Source organism: Streptopelia decaocto, assembly GCF_964273445.1.
Source record: "Streptopelia decaocto genome assembly, chromosome: 1".
Classification (NCBI taxonomy): Eukaryota; Metazoa; Chordata; class Aves; order Columbiformes; family Columbidae; genus Streptopelia; species Streptopelia decaocto.
Genome location: NC_138663.1, coordinates 164140016 through 164161072, shown reverse-complemented (window position 1 = coordinate 164161072; position 21057 = coordinate 164140016).

Here is a 21057-nt window from a genome sequence, read left to right as displayed (position 1 = left end):
GTTGAACCATTACCACTGAGTGAAACATTTTACAGTAAAAATCCATAATTTTAAAATTGTATTAAATCAGAAAAAGATGTATTATTTTTATTCTAAAAAGCAGATCAATGCATTTTGAAGAATTATCATTAATTTCATAACATTATACCAGATGCTTTTTTACCTACAAAAGTTCAATAGCAAAAAGGAAAAAAAAAAAAAGAGAGAGAGAAAAGGGAAAAAAAAGGAAAAAGGGTATAGTTTGAATAAAGTACTGAAAATTACTGATATCTTAGAAGCATTAAAATATTTAAGCATATGGCTTTTGAAAGAAGACTTGGAGATGGGTGGTTTAGTGTGAAAGAATGCATTATTTTTCAAATAACAAGTGATAGGAAATGGCCTCAAGTCGCACCAGGGGAGGTTTAGATTGGATATTAGGAAAAAATTTCTTCACAGAAAGGGTTGTGAAGTACTGGAACAGGCTGCCGAGGGAAGTGGTAGAGCCACCATCCCTGAAGGTGTTTAAAAGATGTGTAGATTAGGTTCTTAGGAACACGGTTTAATGTTAGAGTTGGAGTAGGTTATGGTTGGACTCGATGATCTTGAGGGTCTCTTCCAACCTAAACGACTCTATGATCTCAATAATTTTTTTATAAAACAAGACTAGGCATCTCAAGTTGTATCTGGGAGCAACTTTAAAAGAAAATTAATTACTTCTGAAGTGACATTTAATATATATATATATTTTTTTTTTCTCACAGAGGACAAACGAGGCATAGCAGAACACTAATGACACAATACTGGTATGCAAACAGTCCAAACATACTGTGGAATAAATAATAACGACAAACTAAAACAAAACACGTCCCCCCCAACAAACAAACAAACAAACAAAAAGATGGTATAAGCAAAAGGAAGTAGATGAAGGAAAAATGGGATGAATAGTATGGTCACACAGTAACACAAGAACATTGTGGATGTATGTGTGATGATGTAAAATATCTGAGCTGGTTGGTGTGATTTATATGTAGGATGTCAGGCTGAGATCTTTCAGTCTTTGGAGTGGAATAACAGGCTGATGCAAGATCAGAACATAAAACACAAGGAAGTTGCAATAGTAAATCTAACAGTAATTTCATAAAGTGAAGCAATAAGTAAAGGACTTGATAGTCAAAGAGGATGTTAGTCATCTTACAACCTGTTTAAAAAGAGCCATATTTCAGCTAGATTTACTGATGGATGCAAGTATGTATTTCTGGATGTTTTCATTTTCTGTATCTGTTCCTGTGGTTCATTTACTAGCACAAACAAATTTTATTTTTCAAGCTGCATTTTGATCTTGTCCATGTACAAAAACATTCTGAATTAAAAAGACTGTAATCTGATGTATTACCTGAATGGGGATAAACTTAAAGTATTTCTTTTATTATTATATGGGCTGTGAAATAAGCAGTTTCATTATCAGCTGCAGTCCTCACAGCCTTATAATTACAAATATCTTAACTGTGGATCTACATTTTAATTCATTCTTCAAAAAACCTCAGATGCTACTGAAAGAGGGGAACAGGTTTTGGGAGGAGGGACTGCCATATGGAAAGAAAGTACAAGAAAAGAGCAAACTTAGAATAAAACATATGGAAAAATGTCTGTATGGAATAAATCAAGTTAGCCTTATGGAAGTTATCTTTGGCCTCTCCTGATTTTTATTTAAGTTTCTGACTATCAACAGCCTACATCTTATCTTTTACCAATGCTGAGGAAAAAGAAAAAAAGGAATTAAAATGAAGTTACAGGAAAATAAATAGAATGTGCCTGAATAGAGAATTTTCAATTTCCTGATGAGATAACCTTCAGACAGAACAGCACAAGAAATTGGGTTCAGGTTATGAGTATGCTGCCCTTTAAAATGGATGAACTGTTTGAGAACCCTTTAAAAATAAATTCCCTGTTACAGAAGTATGTTCTTTCCAGCAATAGCAAGGTAATTTTGCATTATGTTTTAGTACTTCAAATACAAATAATGAAAACATAAGGGCAATATTTAGTAAATTAGGTGATAGTTTGCAAGGGGTTTTTTTAGTAAAATCCCAACATAAGCTTTCATATCTATAACTACTGTTGTTAGAATAATGGGAAAATCAGATAGGTTATTGAAAAAGTTTGCAATGCAACACCTTGTTTTTGCTGCTATTTTATAAAATGATTGTATGGGGATATAGCGGAAGATTTGGTGAGGAGATTAGTTAAATGTAAACACGCTCAAGTGACTTGGACCAGTCTGTAGAGAAAGCACATACATCACACTAATTGTTTTACTGACCTTGTGTGCTTGATGAGTAGAACCTCTGTGTTAGATAACACAGGCCAGTGAGAAACTCTAGGCACCTTATCACTATGACTGAGATTCCTGCTTTGTTGTGAGAAAGAGTTGGAGGCTGTGCCTGCCTGAAGCCTTGAAATACAGGCAAGCTCAGCAGGCCCAGGGATCTTCCAGCAGGGCTGAATTTACCAGCACCTGCGTCCCCACTGGTGTCACCTCTGCCTGGGAACTTAGGTGTGCCTTCAGAGATCCCCCAGTAGAGAGGTAACTAAAATAAAACTTGCTCTTTGCAATGCATTCGTGGCCTCCAGCTCTTCTTGCAACGTGCCTGCGTATGTGTACACAATGACAGATCACAGAAATCAACCTAGCATATTTTTCTACTAACTATTGGAATATTCTTTTGTAGGTAATCAATCAATGCATTATATTTTAGATAGTTCCAGATCTGAATAATCTGGAAGATTATGTAGCTATTACTATTTATTGTTGAGAGGATATTATCTAATCCTACTGCACTAAACAAAATAAATACAAGAAAAATAAGTACCTTTTATAGGCTATGCAAGGACAAATTAAACCTGAAATTTTATGATAAATAATTTTTTATGTGTTAACAGATATGGGAAAAATTACTTTAGTTTTTCCTCTTTTTCTTTTATTTTCAAAGAAGGAATAGAAGAAAAATGGGGCTATTTCAAATAGAATCACAATGATATTTTTAGCTACAGGACTATATTTATATTTTTTTTTCAGTGTGGGGATGAACACAGGAAGTTTCAAAAAGCACCAGGAAAAACTACATGTCTATTGAGACAGGTGAGTTAAAAATCACATTTAATTGTAGCTGTTTAAATGTAAGGTCTTTGCACAAGTAGGTGTTTAAGCTTGAATAGAAGGAAAAATATGTACAAAGTTTGGATGATCTGCTTACCACTAAGCACAGGTGATGAAGAAGAGAATTTTATGAATATTCTAAGGCAGAAATTAATGTGTGATTCTTACCTAACGTAGTTTTCCAGCTTAATTTGAGACATACAGAATGTCTGCATTCCAGAATGTCCTGGTTTTGTTAAAAAACAAGTTTCTCTTTTAGTGAATTTGCCTGTCAGCTAAAGCCTTCATATTAACTGCATTTTCCTGAAGAACCAGATACATGTTTTGGTAAACATAGCAATGGAATGCAAATTTATTGATAAGCATGGATGGACATCTCGCGAGAGGGGCAATCAGAAACAAGTGACCAAGAAACTGACCAACTGTGTATAACATTCCATTCACGTGAATACTTCATATAAAAGTGGGAGAACACGAGGATCTCGTCCCTTTTCCTTCTGCTTATGGCCGACATTAGGAGAGGATCTTGCCAGTTGTCCCTGCGAACTGAGGCCTAGTGAGAGACTGAATCCAGCTCCAGTTGGCTGCAGAGTCTAATCCAGGACTTTGGTTGCCGGCTCTGCAGTTGCTGAGACTGTCAAGATTGGTTTTGTATATTTTGTATTATTTTCTTTATTCTTATTAGTAGCATTAGTAAAACGTTTTTAATTTTTCCAATTCTTCTCTCTCTGTCTTTCTTTTCCTCCCGATCGCCCATCCTTAGTGGAAGGGAGGAGAGGGAGGGGTAAAAGGGGGGATGTGGGGGGGAAAGGATGTTAACAATACATCTGCCAGGGATTTATTGTCACCCCGCAATCTACACCCATGACACAGAAGCACGCAAGACTACCGCTGGATCACTGTCATATTTGCCAGCCTTCTGTAGATTTCTTGAATTTCTTAAGACATTCCATACTGCACTAGATATCTATGTCAAGGACATTCAATCAAACATCTAGTTGGATGCTCACACATGCATTTAGAAATCTCCATTTAAATGCCTTAATATATGAGCTGATTTCCACCCCAATGGACCTAGGATGACATTATTAACGTGGAAATAGGTTGTAATTTATTGAAATAGGTTCTTGGAACAGAAATAGAATTGGCTGATTGCAGACCAAAGACTGGCTCTGCCACACTGCAAAGAAATTTTCTAATCACCACATTATTCCAAGTTGGTAAAAGCTGAGAAATTTCATACTAGCCAAATATGGAATGTACTTTCTCCTGATGTTTTTCTAACTGTACAGTTATACCATAACTGTTATAACATTACAATTACCACTTATAATGACAAACTTTAACACCTACCTATATCAGGATGAACATGCAAGTTGTTACAAAGCTAACTGACAGTCTAACTGACTGTCTAACTGACAGCTAACTGACTTTAGTTACATTACATTATAAACAAAAGTCAACAGCTAAGTGTAAAAAACACAAGTACTTAAACCTCATTTGGAAAGCTTTAAACTAGGCTCGAAGGGGGATGGGGTTGTAGCTGGGCTTGTCCCAGTGGGGCTGCATTCTAAAACTGATGAGGACCGGGTGGCCTCCTATGCCCCTAGGGAGAAACTGGTGTGCTCTGCTCGCTCCCTGAAATGCCTGTACACCAATGCGCGCAGCATGGGGAATAAGCAGGAGGAGTTAGAATCCTATGTTCGGTCGGGAGATTATGATCTGGTGGCAATTACAGAAACATGGTGGGACAGTTCACATGACTGGAATGTGGTCATGGATGGCTGTGCCCTTTTCAGAAAAGACAGGCCAGCCAAGCATGGTGGTGGAGTTGCTCTCTATGTGAGAGGGCAACTACAATGTACTAAATTCTGCCCAGGAGCGGATGACGAGCGAGTTGAGAGTATACGGGTCAGGATCAAGGGGCAGGCTGGCAGGGGTGACACTGTTGTGGGCGTCTGTTACAGACCACCAGATCAGGCTGAGGAAGTTGATGAGGCCTTCTATGGGCAGCTGAGAGTGGCCTCACAGTCACAGGCCATGGTTGTTGTGGGTGATTTTAACTTCCCTGATGTTTGCTGGAAGGACCATTCAGCCAGCCAGCCACAGTCCAGGAGGTTCCTCCAGTGCATTGATGATAACTTCCTCATGCAGATGGTTGAGGAGCTGACTACGAGAGGTGCACTGCTGGATCTCATCCTCACTAACAAGGAGGGTCTGGTCGAAGCAGTAAAGGTTGAGGGCTGCCTTGGTTGCAGTGACCATGAGATGGTGGAGTTCAGCATCTTGTGTGGCAGGAACAGAATAGCAAGTAGAATTGCAACCCTGGACTTTAGCAGGGCTAACTTTGGCCTTTTCAAGCAATTGCTGGGGGAAATCCCATGGGCAAGACAGCTTGAAGGAAAAGGGGCCCAAGATAGCTGGGTGGCATTCAGAGATTGCTTCTTCCACGCTCAGGATCAGAGCATCCCCACATGTAGGAAGTCAAGGAAGGGAGCCAGGAGGCCTGTGTGGTTGAATAGGGATCTGTTGGGTATGCTCAAGCAGAAGGGGCGAGTTTACAGGTCATGGAAGCAGGGGCTGGCCACTTGGGAAGAATATAAGGCTGCTGTTAGAGGGTGTAGGAAGGCAGCTAAGATAGCCAAGGCCTCCTTAGAATTACAGCTGAGGAGAGGGGTCAAGGATAGCAAAAAGGATTTTTTCAAATACATAGCAGATAAAACTAATACCAGAGGCAATGTAGGCCCACTGATGAATGAGTGGACGCCCTGGTGGCAGAAGATACAGAGAAGGCAGAATTACTGAATGCCTTCTTTGTCTCTGTCTACTCTGCCGGAGGCTGTCCTGGGGAGCCCTGTACCCCTGAGACCCCGGATGAAGCCAGGTCAATGGAGGAGTTTGCTTTAGTCAATGAGGACTGGGTTAGGGAGCAATTAAATAGTCTGGACATCCATAAATCCATGGGTCCAGATGGGATGCATCCGCGGGTGCTGAAGGAGCTGGCTGAAGTCATTGCTGGACCGCTCTCCATCATCTTTGCCAAGTCTTGGGAAACGGGAGAGGTGCCCGAGGACTGGAGGAAAGCAAATGTCACTCCAGTCTTCAAAAAGGGCAAGAAGGAGGACCCGGGTAATTATAGACCGGTCAGCCTCACCTCTGTCCCTGGGAAAGTAATGGAACAGCTTATCCTTGGTGCCATCTCAAGGCATATCAAGGATAAGAGGGTTATTAGGGGCAGTCAGCATGGCTTTACCAAGGGTAAGTCGTGCTTGACCAACCTCATAGCCTTTTATGAGAATGTAACAAGGTGGATGGATGATGGCAGAGCGGTGGATTCAGTAAAGCCTTTGACACAGTCTCCCACAGCATCCTCACAACTAAGTTGAGGAGGTGTGGTCTAGACAATAGAGTAGTGAGGTGGGTTGCAAACTGGCTTAAGGAGAGAAGCCGGAGAGTGGTAGTCAATGGTGCGAAGTCTAGTTGGAGGCCAGTATCTAGTGGAGTGCCTCAGGGGTCAGTACTGGGGCCAGTATTATTCAATATATTCATTAATGATTTAGACGAGGGAATAGAGTGTACTATAAGCAAGTTTGCTGATGACACTAAGCTGGGAGGAGTGGCTGACATGCCAGAAGGCTGTGCTGCCATCCAGCGGGACCTGGAAAAGCTGGAGAGTTGGGCGGGGAATAACCTAATGAAATTTAACAAGGGCAAGTGTAGAGTCCTGCATCTGGGCAGGAACAACCCCAGGTTCCAGTATAGGTTGGGAAATTACATATTAGAGAGCAGTGTAGGGGAAAGGGACCTGGGGGTCCTGGTGGACAACAGGATGACCATGAGCCAGCACTGTGCCCTTGTGGCCAGGAAGGCCAATGGCATCCTGGGGTGTATTAGAAGGGGGGTGGTTAGTAGATCGAGAGAGGTCCTCCTTCCCCTCTACTCTGCCCTGGTGAGACCCCATCTGGAATATTGTGTCCAGTTCTGGGCCTATCAGTTCAAGAAGGACAGGGAACTGCTGGAGAGGGTCCAGCGTAGGGCAATGAAGATGATTAAGGGAGTGGAGCACCTCCCTTATGAAGAAAGGCTGAGGGAGCTGGGTCTCTTTAGTTTGGAGAAGAGGAGACTGAGGGGTGACCTTATTAATTTTTATAAATATATAAAGGGTGAGTGCCACGAGGATGGAGCCAGGCTCTTCTCGGTGGCAAACAATGATAGGACAAGGGGTAATGGGATCAAGCTGGAACACAAGAGGTTCCACTTAAATTTGAGAAAAAACTTCTTCTCAGTAAGGGTGACAGAACACTGGAACAGGCTGCCTAGGGGGGTTGTGGAGTCTCCTTCTCTGGAGACATTCAAGACCCGCCTGGACATGTTCCTGTGCGACCTCACCTAGGCGTTCCTGCTCCAGCAGGGGGATTGGACTAGATAATCTTTTGAGGTCCCTTCCAATCCCAAACATACTGTGATACTGTGATACTGTGATGGGTTTCTCAAGTAGGTGTATCTTGCCCAAGAAATACTTGCAGAAGCATGGCCTGAAAACAGTTTACCCCAGAGGAACATCAGAAATGTTAATTAGCTTTCAGAACAATACAATGGGTAGATATTTAAATGTCACATTATTTAATTTAGTATTGAAGGCACTATTCTGTAAGCCAAGACATTTGAATTGAGTAAAATCACCTTTGAGATCTGAAACCAAAGGAAAGCAGGACACATAGTAAGTGTTTTCAACTGGTATATAATATATTTTATAACTAGTGCTAGGTTTTTAAAGGGTAGAATTCACAATAGTATATTAGGTGTCTAAGTCTCCTAAGTGAATTGGCAAAGGAAAAATAGGAAACATTGAAATTAAATGAAGCACACATCTGAAATTCTGACTCTCATGAAAACCTTGGTAGCTCAATACAGCCTGAACAAAGCATCTTCGAGTGGTTAGGAATCCACAGGCTTCATACGTTTATGTGACTAACTTGTATCTATAGCAACTGATGACTAGACCAATCCTTTCTTTTAAAAAAGACAGCAGAAAATATACTTTGCAAAGTGCTAAGGGTTCAACACACTGTCTAGTTGATGAGAAACCTTACATCTAGGCATTTCTTAGTTGGAAGTTTTTCAAATCCAAACCTAAGAATTAGGTAACACAGTGAAGGCCCTTTTCTCTTTTCTCCTTTATTTCCAGTAAGACACACATTCTCATCCACCTTCAACAGGAAAACGAGATCTTCATCTTCCTCTTCCTGACTGTATTCTTTAAGTTGGTGGTAAAATTTCCTTCTAATTCCCCCTCCTACCTCCATTCAATTTGGAAAGAATCCTGGCTTCACATTTTTTCTAGCTAAGTTATTTTAAGTACTTTTAGGTAAAGATACCTCTATGTGTGTTTTCAAATAGGCTTAGCAACTTTGGTACTGCTTGTGGTGTGCATGTTCTGAAAACATCTACAAATATAGACCACTTGGTGGGTAATTGTGTGCAATAGAAATTGTCTCACATAATTTTAGATTTCACCAACATAGGAAACTGTTTTTTACACTAGATTTCGCATTCTTAGTTAATTTAGGGTACAATATATCTGATTTAATTTAGAATTCTATTTTTTTTCTGTCACAGGCTGTGGCAAATGCAAAGGAAATAGATCAGTGCCCAAAAAAATAAGCATATATTGCCGTTATGGACGGTTGAGGGCAGGGGAGCACACTGGCTGATGGTGACCTCATGGGGTCAATCCATCTCAAGGCAGTCTTGTAGAGATACACAGTACTGTTTCAGAAAGCCCAGAGCACATGAGTTACACACCTGGTGGTCATGACATTTTGCCTTTCCAGAGGGAAGGCTAAAGGCCAAGCTACATAGCCAAAAAAAAACAATCTAAGGGAGCACCACATTAAGGCAACAGAAGCTTTCTGCTGATGACAGGTCACATGAAGACCCCTCTCTCCATATGTATGCAGTCTATGCCTATTTTTTGAATCCCAAATGCTACTGAATAAGAGAGTCACACTCATATGTTTCATAGCATGTGCAATAAACTTATGTGAAAAAAACCTTGGTGTATTTTCTAGTGAACATTGCATACCTGTATTTTACAATAAATATTTGAACTGTTCCATTAATTATGTATCTAAATTCTACTTAAATTATGTAAACCCAATTTATATCTTAATTGAATTTAATTTATTCAGTGTTTATACAAACGTGGGAATATGAAATTCTTATATAACACAGAACAGCTTTTTAGGTAGAAGGAAGTTATAAAATAGGGCAGATTTTATCACTGAATACCAAATGCAAGCAATAAAACTGTTCTTTGGAAGTAAAGTTATATTTTATATTATGTAGGTTGGATTCTGAGGGATCGGTTTTGAATAATTCTTCTGTTGGTATGGGGATATATACTTGACAAAAAAAACCCCACAAGAAACTAGCATGCTAAGAGCATCTGTGCATTGTTCTGTTAGGCAGTTCAGGAACTGCTTTACAGAGAAAGGAATACATATGTTATCTATGAAAGGAGATTTTCTAATGAATCTCACTGTTAATTACATACTGGCATGTATATCTATACCTTTTATCTTAAAGGAAAGTGAGGTATCAGTCATACAAATCAACTATTAATGCCTTTAACCTCATAGCTATTCTGAGTTTCCCTACAGGCATGTTAGGTTATAGATTTAAAAGACTAAAAGGCACCACTCTGATCATATACTTTAATGAGATCTATAAATTGTTCATGGTATTATAACAAATTAATTCTTATTTAAGTGGATATTTCTGTTTGTTAGCAGTTTTTCCCCTACTCCCAGGAAAAATAAAAACCATGAAAGCACAATCAGAATATAATCTAAAATATTATCCTAATAATCTTATATAATAAGATGTTTGATGGGAATTGATGTCACTGTTAAGAATATTGAGCATTATCTACACTCTTCAACTTAAGATTACCAGGTTTTTGCCTCAAGTTGCATACCTAGCAACTTTTATATTACATATTCAATGGGAAGAGAATTGGATGACTTTAAAGGTGTCCAAGGGGTTATCCTGTCTACTTTATCTGGGTATCTAAACTTAGCTGGAGGGGATCCCTTTAAGAATGTTGTTCTTTTTTCTCTAACTAGTTTTGGAGTATGAACGCTTGGGGTTTTTTTGACAAAGTTTGTACAATTCTAGGGTAAGCTAGGCAAGTAAGATAGACTGAGAGCATCTTCTGTCTTAGCTTTATTCCTTATTGTCTCTGTTTCAGTATCAATTAACTGTTCAAGACCTCTGTCATCTCTTTCAGCATAGCATAACTTTAGTTTCATAACAGCATGAATTCCTTAATACTAGCATTTTAATTGCTTTTTTTTTAAACTCCCTAATGTCATGTTTTATCTCTTGTATTGTTGATATTGATCCTGATTATAAAGGACACTGATTTCCAATTAATTGCACATCACTAATGAATCTATAAAATGCCTTGATCTTTATTAGACTTAAGCTGCTTCAGTTGACCAGCTTTTACCTGTAACTATAACAATATTGGTAAAAATCATTATCACCATGAAAAACTGTTGAGTATATCCTTGTGCTTCTCAGCCTACAGTTCAGGACAGAACCAGCATATTCAAATATTTCAAGAGCAATTAAAGATTCCTTAGACTGCCTGACTGATAAAATGCATTAGTTCCTTAACACGATTTCCTGGGTTTTAAAGATATTCAGCACTGACTTAGTTTAAAACCTAGCTTTTTTAGTGGTCAGCTTTTCTGTTGCAAATACCCAAACCATTCAGTTCATCTTAATGTGGTAATACCTAAATTAGATATGTCTCATCTCTTTTTTAATCATGTGCCTCTAGATTGTGATAAAGTAATAGCTCATTCTAAAGTAAATTGAGCTCAAGGAATTTCTTTCTACAACGCATGTAGAACAATGAAAGTTAATTTTCCTATCTCTTCCTTGAAACCTCCCTCAAGTATCAAGACATCTTTTTGAAACATGGTAGAATGTTTCTGAGATGCTTCCAGACCTGGATATAACTTAAAGCATTGGTTGTGTCACAGTATCACAGAATGGTTAGGGTTGGAAGGCACGTCTGGAGATATCTAGTCCAACCCACCTGCTAAAGAAGGTTTACCTAGAGTAAGTCGCACAGGAATGCATCCAGCTGGGTTTTGTATGTCTCCAGAGAAGAGACTCTACAACCTCTCTTGGCAGCCTGTTCCAGGGCTCTGGCACCTGCAAAGTAAGGAAGTTTCTCCTCATGTTTAGATGGAACCTCTTATGCTTCAGTCTGTGCCCACTGCCCCTCATCCTATTGTTGGACACCACTGAAAAGGGTCTGGTCCCATCCTCTTGACATCCACCCTTCAGATATTTGTAAGCATTGATAAGATCCCCTCTCAGCATTCTCGTCTCCAGGCTGAACAGACCCAGCTCTCTCAATCTCTCATCATAAGAAATATGGTCCAAATCCATCATCATCTTTGTAGCTTGCTATTGAACTCCCTCCAGCAATTCCTTATCCTTCTTAAACTGGGGAGCCCAGAACTGGACACAGTACTCCAGATGGGGCCTCACCAGGGCAGAGTAGAGAGGGAGGATAACCTCCCTCGACCTGCTGGTCACACTTTTCCTGATGCACCCGAGGATACATTCGGCCTTCTTGGGCACATTGTTGACTCATGGTGAACCTGTTGTTGACCAGAACTCTTAGGTCCTTTTCCACAGTACTGCTTTCCCATAGGTCCACCCCTAACCTGTACTGGGGCCTGGGGTTATTCCTCTCCAGGTGCAGGACCCTACACTTGCCCTTGTTGAATTTCATTAGGTTGTTGTCTGTCCAGTCCTCCAGCCTGTCCAGGTCTCGCTGAATGACAGCACAGCCTTCTGGTATGTCAACCCTTCCTCCCAGTTTGCTATCATCAGCAAACTTGCTGAGGGTGCACTCAGTCTCTTCATCCAGGTCACTGATGAACAGGTTGAACAGGACTAGACCTAATACTCACCCCTGGGGAACTCCACTCACTACAGGCCTCCAACCAGACTCTGCACTACTGATCACAACCCTCTGAGCTCTGCCATCCATGTCAATGCAGCCAATGTGAAATCTGAAATGCTCATTTCAGAGTTTTGAAGAAATTTCCTTTGTGACATTTTCTGTGAGTGACCAGGATTTCTGATAGTTTGATTATATCTGGGACACTTCCCAAAACTCATTGAAAAAGTTTCCAAAAGTAAATTTTTGTTTTTATTTGTTTTCTTTTGAGAAGAAATAGCACTGAAATGCTGTGAATTTGCTAATGATCTTCAGAAGTAACAAGTGGGATTCATGAGACTGAGAAGTGAGTCCTGCAAATACTTTATAAAAATACATGGTCCACAGGGTTTGGGGTGTTTTTTTGGTTGTTTTTTGTTTGTTTGGTAGGAATGGGTTTGTTTGTTTGTTTGTTTGTTTGGATTGTTTGTTTGTTTTAAAATTGGTTGTTATACTTCATAGTCTTTACTGTTTGTAAATCTTGTTTTGGCCCATTTTGGACTTGATATTAATGATTTTAATGTAAAGATACAGTGCTGAGAACTAGTGATGTCAGTGTAACCAACACTTGAGTTCTCTCAAGACTCTACGAATAAAAAACTTGAATTCAGACTCCTAAACTATATTGTTTTAGTTTCCAGAGGTTTTGAACATGTACTGTTCCCATAATATGCAACAGGAACTACAGATGCTCAACATTGTTGTTTTGAAGAAAACTTCTCTAACCTTTACTTTATCCATTTTTCACTTCCTACTGTTCAGCCCTGTCCTTATTCATGTTAATATTGTTTCTTCCAGTTTTCTCCGTAGCAGACAAATGAGAAACAGTTTAGATTCACAATATGTTAAGTCATATCTTGATGTATTTTGCTTAGTTTTCTGTTAACGTACATCTACAGTAAGCTGTTGTTTTTGGAACAGTTAGATGTATAGAATGCAAACAATGGAAAGACACAAGAAGCATAATTATAATTTTTGTTCCAAATTTTTGGTATTGTGTTATTCTGTACATTTGGGATAAATCAGAGAATAGATAAAGATTTTCATAGGGAATCTGAAGGTTGATTGCACAGCCAGCCCTGAGGAGACTTCATTCAATATCCAGAAAGAGCTTTAACGACACTGAATTGAAAGTCTGTTTTATTTCACCAGTTGAAATCTGCTGTAATTCCAGAACACTTTGTTAAACATCAGAAGGTAAATAAGCTATATGTCTTCTTCCCATGCTTTCTATAGTAGCAGAAGAAGAGTGGAAAGAAAACATTAACTGAAATCTGAAATCAAGGATAGCTGCAGAGAAACAAATTAAGCAGTTTCAATTTATTTTAGTAATCAGCTTCCTGATTACCTAATCCACTTACTTTATCGAACTTGTACATGAAGGCAGGTGAGGCTGCAGAATACCTCTTTTGAGCCCCTAGGGAGTGCAGGCAATGAGAAGTGTGGCAAGGAGGACAGGCAAACAGGGGTGTGGCAATTTGGGCAGCAGATCACACAGGCAGGGCACACAAGGATGATGAGCAGGTAGGGCTCTGCCGCTTGCAGCAGAGGCTACAATGCATTATCAAGGAGTTAAGAACAGCAGGAGACATGGTATCCACCCAGCAAAAAGCTGTGCCTTCAGTGTCCCTCATGGTCCCTCCAGCTGCAAAAACTAATGCAGCCACCTAAACTGAGCTTGCAAGGGATCATGTAGCTCTCTAGGCCCCAGGCTGCAGGGTGTGCCCAAATTTCTGCTCAGGAACTGATGGCAGCAACGAGCTCACCTGTGGGCGATGTGCCCAAGTGAAGGATCTGCTCAGCCTGGTGGCAGAGCTTCAGGAGGAGCTGTCCAGGCTGAGGAACATCAGGGAGTCAGAGAACGAGATTGACTGGTGGACTCACAGTCTACCATCCCTGGGGAAGGAGCAGAAGCCAACCATGGCACTAGAGACAAAGGACCCCCTAACCTCTCACCACTAGGCAGAAAGAGGAGACCCAGGAGATGGGGCAAATGGAAAGAGGTTACTGCTCTGGGTAGCAGTCAAATCCTCTCTCAGTCTGCCCCACTTTCCCAGGTGCCTATAAACAATGGGTATGGGGCCCTGGAGTTGGATGGGAACAGAACTATGTTGTGGATAAAGGCCCTTCTGGGATGGAGGAGTCGTCTAGGAAACTTACGCCTTCCATGAAACACATCAAACCCATCAAAACCACTCACGTTAAGATGAAAATAAGGGTATTTGTCATAGGTGATTCCCTTCTGAAGGGAACAGGGGGCCCAGTATGCCAACCAGACCCAACCCACAAGGAAGTCCGCTGCCTCCCTGGGACCAAGGTAAGAGATGTGACCTGACAATTTTGTAGTCTGGTAAGGTCCTCAGACTATTACTCACTATTGGTTCTTCTTGTTGGCAGTGAAGATGTGGCAAAGAGAAGCCTAAAGGCAATCAAAAGGGATTTTGAAGCCTTGGGGTAGTTCGTTGAAGGATCAGGTGCCCAGGTGTTTTTTTTTTCCTCCATCCTCTCGGTAGCAGGCAAACATGCCAAAAAAAATTCTGGTTAGAGAATTGTTTTCAGAAGCTCCAATTAGGCAACACTGAGTTATAAGGATGGTCTCATAGCTTTGTATTTTCAGTATCTTTCATATCATCATATCATCATATAATTTCAATGCCTATGTGTGTATGTTTGTGAGGGTGTTGTAATATGTAATGACTGTCAAATACAAAATTAAAGTAGCCTTTTACAGAGTTGTGAGTTTCTTTGTTTTTAAAAGAACTACCTCCAACGTCACTTAATGTTTTGAATCATACACAAATACTTATGCAATTTACACTGGAATTCATTTATGCAGCTAATATGTTTCTTTACATATTCATTGCTAGCACAATTGTATCAGAGATAATGTGGCCAGAAGAACTAGAGAAATTATTTTCCCCTTGTACTAGGCACTGGTGAAGCCACACCTCAAACACTGTGTTCAGTTTTGGGCCCCTAACTACAAGAAAAACATCCAGTTGCTGGAGCATGTCCGAAGAAGGGAAATGACACTAGTGAGGAGTCTAGAGGTGAAGTTTTATGAGTAGTAGCTGAGGGAACTGGGGCTGTTTACTCTGGGGAAAATGAGGCTGAGGGGAGACTTTATTGCTTTCTACAGCTACCTGAAAGGAGGTTGTAATGAAGTGGATGTTGGTCTCTTCTCCAAGTAACAAGTGATAGGATGAGAGGAAATGGCCTCAAGTTGCACCAGGGGAGATTTATTTTGGACATTAGGAACCAAAAGAGTTGTCACGCATTTGAACAGGCTGCCTGGGGAAGTGGTTCAGTCACCATCCCTGGAGGTGTGTAAGAGATGGTTAGATGTGGTGTTTAGGGACATGATTTATTTGTGGACTTTTTAGTGTTAGTTTTACAGTTGGACTCAATGATCTCAAGGGTCTTTTCCAATCTAGATGATTCTATGATTCTCTGATTCTCTGATTCTATAATTTATTCTCAGAAAATATGCAGACTTTGTCAACATGTTTTTACCTTTGAAATCTGGAAAACCTAACCCTACTCATTATATAAGCCACAATTCTATGAAATCCACAAAACATGCCAAAAAAGAGTGTTTTTCTTTGGAAAAGTTCTGAGGACCTGATAGGACTTTATCAGGCATACCACTCAAAAAAAAAAAAAAAAGAGCTCTGAGATTTTAAGAGCAGTCAGTAATTCTATCCTCTGGACACTGAAACAAAGCAGTTATTGTTTAAAATTATTAACAGACTTAATATTTAGTATTTCACTTCCATTTTAACAGTAAAATGATCTCTTGCTAACAACACTCCCCAGCATTTCCTGAACATACATTATTTGTGGGGTAGTCTTGTAGAAAACCTTAGCAAGTTGATTGAACACAGAAAGAAGAAACTTCCTAAATGAGTTTCTCACTGTTGGTCTATAATGTATCATAAGAAATGTTAAGTAAGTGGTTTATTATTTCTAATAATAACTTTCACAGTATTTTCATTTTATACTAGGAATTTATTGTGTTAAATTTTTCTATAGAAGACAATGGTGTTTCTCATCATCAACCTGTGATATCATAAGGCATTCAGAAAAGTCACATAAATAGCAATAAAAACATAGTAAAACATCTGTTTGCAGGATTATAGAAATAAGGTCACATCAGATTGAAATATTAAGTAATGACAGAGGAAAAAAATAACTATTCTGCCATTAATCCGCTGTGACAGCTGTCCGTTTCTTTATGTTCCCAGATGTTGGCAAAGAAGGTATCAGCAGCAACAGATGGATACCTATCACAGTTACAACTGAGAGAAAAACTCATTGTTTTTTTGGAATAGTGAGAGCTAGGGGGATGAAGGAGAATGAAGTGAATTCAACAATGTAGATCACATGAAGTATCACAATGTGACTGTGATCCATTATGAATTTGGTTTTATATTTTGTTAACCATCTCAAAATATGAGAGCAATTTTAAAGCTAACAAAGGACAAGCAACTTCCACTCTTATGAGTGAATGAGTTTTACTAATATAGTCACCGCTTGTTCTCCCTTCACTTTAAACACTATGTATTGCAGAAAAAACATCAGACATGACATGAGAAATTACTGGACATGACAAGTAACAACATGAGGATCTGAGAGATGGCACAGGTGGCTATGGGAGAAGCATATGAGAAACAGCTGAATGTCACAGACAGCTGAAGGGGAGAACTGGGAGTCCTTTAAGGCCAGCAGTGCCTTGGTAGCCCCACCAGTGACATCATGAGAGGCAGAGATGATCTAGGTCACAGTATCAGAACTACCAAGACCAGGTACAGACAAAGCAAAATTGAGAGAAATGGGCAAAATGTGATTAGGGGCAGGGTGTTTATTTGAAGGAGATTTGAGAGGAAAAAGGGATGTATAAGGGTAGCAAAAAAGATGGTAAAGAAACAAGAGGATAGGATGTATGAGTTGGGTCACTGGAGCTTCTTTTTTTTTTTTTTTCTCCTTGCTGGGCAATTCTGTCTTTATCACTGCCAGCTGCTGCCTAAATAAATTATAAACCAAATCTCTTGTTTCTATCATACTCCAGGTATCAAGCCTGCTTCCAGGATCAGAAGAGGAAATAATGGGGTGTTTTCTGTGGCCAGAGGTGAGTACTTAGATGACTGGATTCTGTGCTCAGATCACGTACGGAATCATGATGACAGTGCCTGTTCAAGGTCTGAGAGCATCAGCAGCTACCTGCCACCTCCTACAAAAATTTATCTATTGAAATGTTAGAGAAAAAATCCTGTAAACTTTGTTTGTTATTTGGCATGCTTTCAAATTTGTAGGTACATAAATTATTTAGAACTATTCAGCATGTTTCCAAGATAAATTTTCCCCTTTCAGAAAGCATGGCAGAGAATAAAAAACCTGATTCAAATGTTCATGGTGTGGTCTGGTGCTTTTGAAACATGTGAATGCTGCTTTAGTTTTGTTTTGTTTTTTGTGGTGGCTTTTTTTTTTTTTGTAATTTTCGGCTGCACAATCAACAGTGTTAAATAGTTTTGTATGACAAGACTAATTGTGACTATTTTGATAAACTAAAATTGTATAGTGCTTATTTGCAGAATAGATGGGAATTAAAGAAAGCTGGAAGCATTTTTTACCTTTTTTCTATGCTACTAATGAACATCTGTGACTGAGATACTAATAGAGATAGTTATTCCTTCTTATTTGTATTCAGAGAAAGCTAATAAAGATATTATTCCCAAAGTTAGTGGAACTCCACAATTAATATTAAAAAATTAAGCAGTATTCATTGTTTTATCTTGATTCACTCGTCCCTATACGCCCTACAGTAATTTCAAGTGGGCAGCAAATTATACTTGCCATTTTAGGAGATTAAAATTTCTACCCCACTGCTTCTCAAAAGCCACCAATTCATTTTGACAAATCCATTTCATTCTGTTCTGTATTAAACCAGTAACAATATAAAGCATCTTGACTGAGATTTACCTCAAAGAGATTATTTTTAACAAAGTTTTCAAACAACATACTGTTCACTGACATGTTATATCTTTATTCATATTTATGCTCATCAAATGTTAGAAATTGCTCATTAGGGATAAAAAACCTCACAAACCATCAAACACTCAGGTATATCCTTTGTGTTTGAGTTTGCTTTGATATTCTTTCTTTTAGATGGAACATACTACAAAAGAAGATCCATCATATTCTTCAAGATTCAGGGCTTTCTTTTTCACCTCATCTGGACTTCACTTGAAAGTCTATCAAACTCTTACATATATGGTAGATGATCTTTTAGAAGTGTGATGCATGTTTTCATTAGACACAAATAACTGCAGACTTTAGAAAGCTTAAAAGTGCAGACAGTTTTAGTATTGCTCCTCATATTTTACAGATTTCTCATGACATATAGTTCTAACTTTCTTGTTAAGTCCTTAAAGGTACTTTCAGTGGCAAAAATCTTCAGCAAATCAGAAGAAACTCTCCAAAGATTTCTGTGTCAGCAACTTCCAGTAGTAGTATCATTACTAGTATTTTCCACAATGTTTAAAAACAAAAATCAAAATCTATTTTAGTATATATGACCAGGAATGAACTGTATGAAATTGGAAAATTTATTTAATACTTCAGTGTAAGACACACGATAGCAACAAAGAGAGAATGTATGGAGATAAAAAACATACAGTGCTGATCTATACAATGGTATATGAGGATGGCTTAACCATAAGCAAATTCAGAACCCAAAAGATGAAATGGCCTGAACTGCTGTTGAGGGCTTTTGGTAGCTTGCTAGTGTTAACAAAAATATACTTGTGAGCCTTCACTGAGCCCTGAAGTTAGAAAAGGACAGCACAAAAAAAATGAAACATTAATTTGCCTGTTTGGAACATGAAGATGATGGAAGCCAGTGCAATGGAAGAAATGGACCTATCCATCAACTTTTTAAAGGCAGTAAAAAATCATAGCAGTTCTGAAGTAGTTTATACTTGATGTGATGGAAGAGAAGGGGCTGGCAAAATGACAGTGGGATGCAAGGTAATGATATATATTTTGGGGGTTATAAAACTTCAGTTGTACTTACCATAGAAATTAAATGCTAGTCTGAACTTTGGATTTCACTCAAGATTTAGACTATATTCAGACTGTAAAAAATTCAGCCGCAGGTTATTATACTCATTTAACCCATATCCCAAAATCCTAGAAGTAGATCCAAGAAATACAGCTTCCTGAAGTAGTCTGACTGACCTACATGATCCTCAGGAAATCTTATCCTTCTCCTAGAGTTTTAAATTTTTGATGTTTTCCAAAAGAAGTTCTCTCACACTCTTTTCTATTTCCTACTCCTTCAACTCACCCACAAGAGCAGGACAAAATCCACAGATCAGACACAAACACATCCTTATTTCATACCTAATTCCATGTACCAAATGCTTTAAGGGAATCTTTGATATTAAAATCAAACAGCAGAGAGGAATTTCAAATAATTACAGTTAGGAGACTTCACCCTCTACCCTCCAAATCCTGATTCAAAGGTGACGTACAGTGTATTCTCAAAAGACAAGTCTGTGAAATAATTTATAGTTCTACTTGATCCTAAAAATTGCAGATTCAGTAGGGATACCAGTTTGATAGCATACAGATCTTACCTAGTCTTCTTCCTCCTCTTCACTATACCAAAAGTAATAATTAGCTGCCTCCCTTTTCCCTGTATGAGCTAGGAAACTCACTCATATCTCCCTCAGCTACACCAGTGCTAGGTGCCCTTTCTTCAAATTGTCTAAATGATTAACATAATGAAGTTAAACCCAGAGCTATGGCTCTTACCTAGTATTTAGCTTGAAGGCTTCTGTTTCTATTTTAAATCTGAAGAAGGTCTTGCATGCCCAAAAGATTGTCATCTTTTTTTCTAGCTATATTTAATCTAATAAAAAATTACACACCTCTAAAAATCCTTCTTCATTAGCTAATAGGAACACTTTCAGTTCTATTTTAAAACAAATCACAATTTAAAAAACAATGCAAAACCCAACCCTATACCTGTTATTTTTTTTGCTTAAATCCACACCAGCAACTATCAAATGCCCAATGGACATTAAAAAAAAAAAAAAAAAGTTGTCTTCAGTATCATATTTTGCATCTAAGTGTTCTCTGCAACTCTAAGGTAGGGTTAGACCCATGGATGACATTTCAGTTTATTGTAACAGCTGAGGAGAATCTCCATCTCCTGATGGATGCAGGGAGAAACATAGTGACAGAAGATGAGGGAAAGATTGAGGTACTAAATGCCTTCTTTGCCTTAGTCTTTAATAGTTAGAACAGTTGTGCTCCAGGTACTCAGCCCCCGAGCCAGAAGACAGGGATAGGGAGCAGAATGAAGCTCAAATAATCCAAGGGAAAATGATTCGTGACCTGCTACACCACTTGGACATGCACAAGTCTATGGGGAGAGATAGGATACATCCAAGGGTGCTGAGAGAGCTGGTGGAGGTGATCACTGAGCCACTTTCCATAATCCATTAGCAATCTTGACTAACTGGGGAGGTACCAGTTGGAAGTTGGCTAACGTGATGCCCATCTACAAGAAGGGCTGGAAGGATGATCCGGGGAACTACAGACCTGTCAGTCTAACCTCGGTGCCAGGGAAGGTCATGGAACAAATCATCCTGAGCAACATCACACTGCATATATAAGAAAACCATGTGTTCAGGCCCAGTCAACGTGGGCTTATGAAAGGCAGGTCCTGTTTGACCAACCTGATTTCCTTCTATGACAAGGTGACCCACGTAGTAGATGAGGGTAAGGCTGTCAATATTGTGTACTTAGACTTCAGTAAAACCTTTGACACTGTATCCCACAGCATTCTCCTGGAGAAGCTGGCAGTTCATGGTCTGAATGGGTG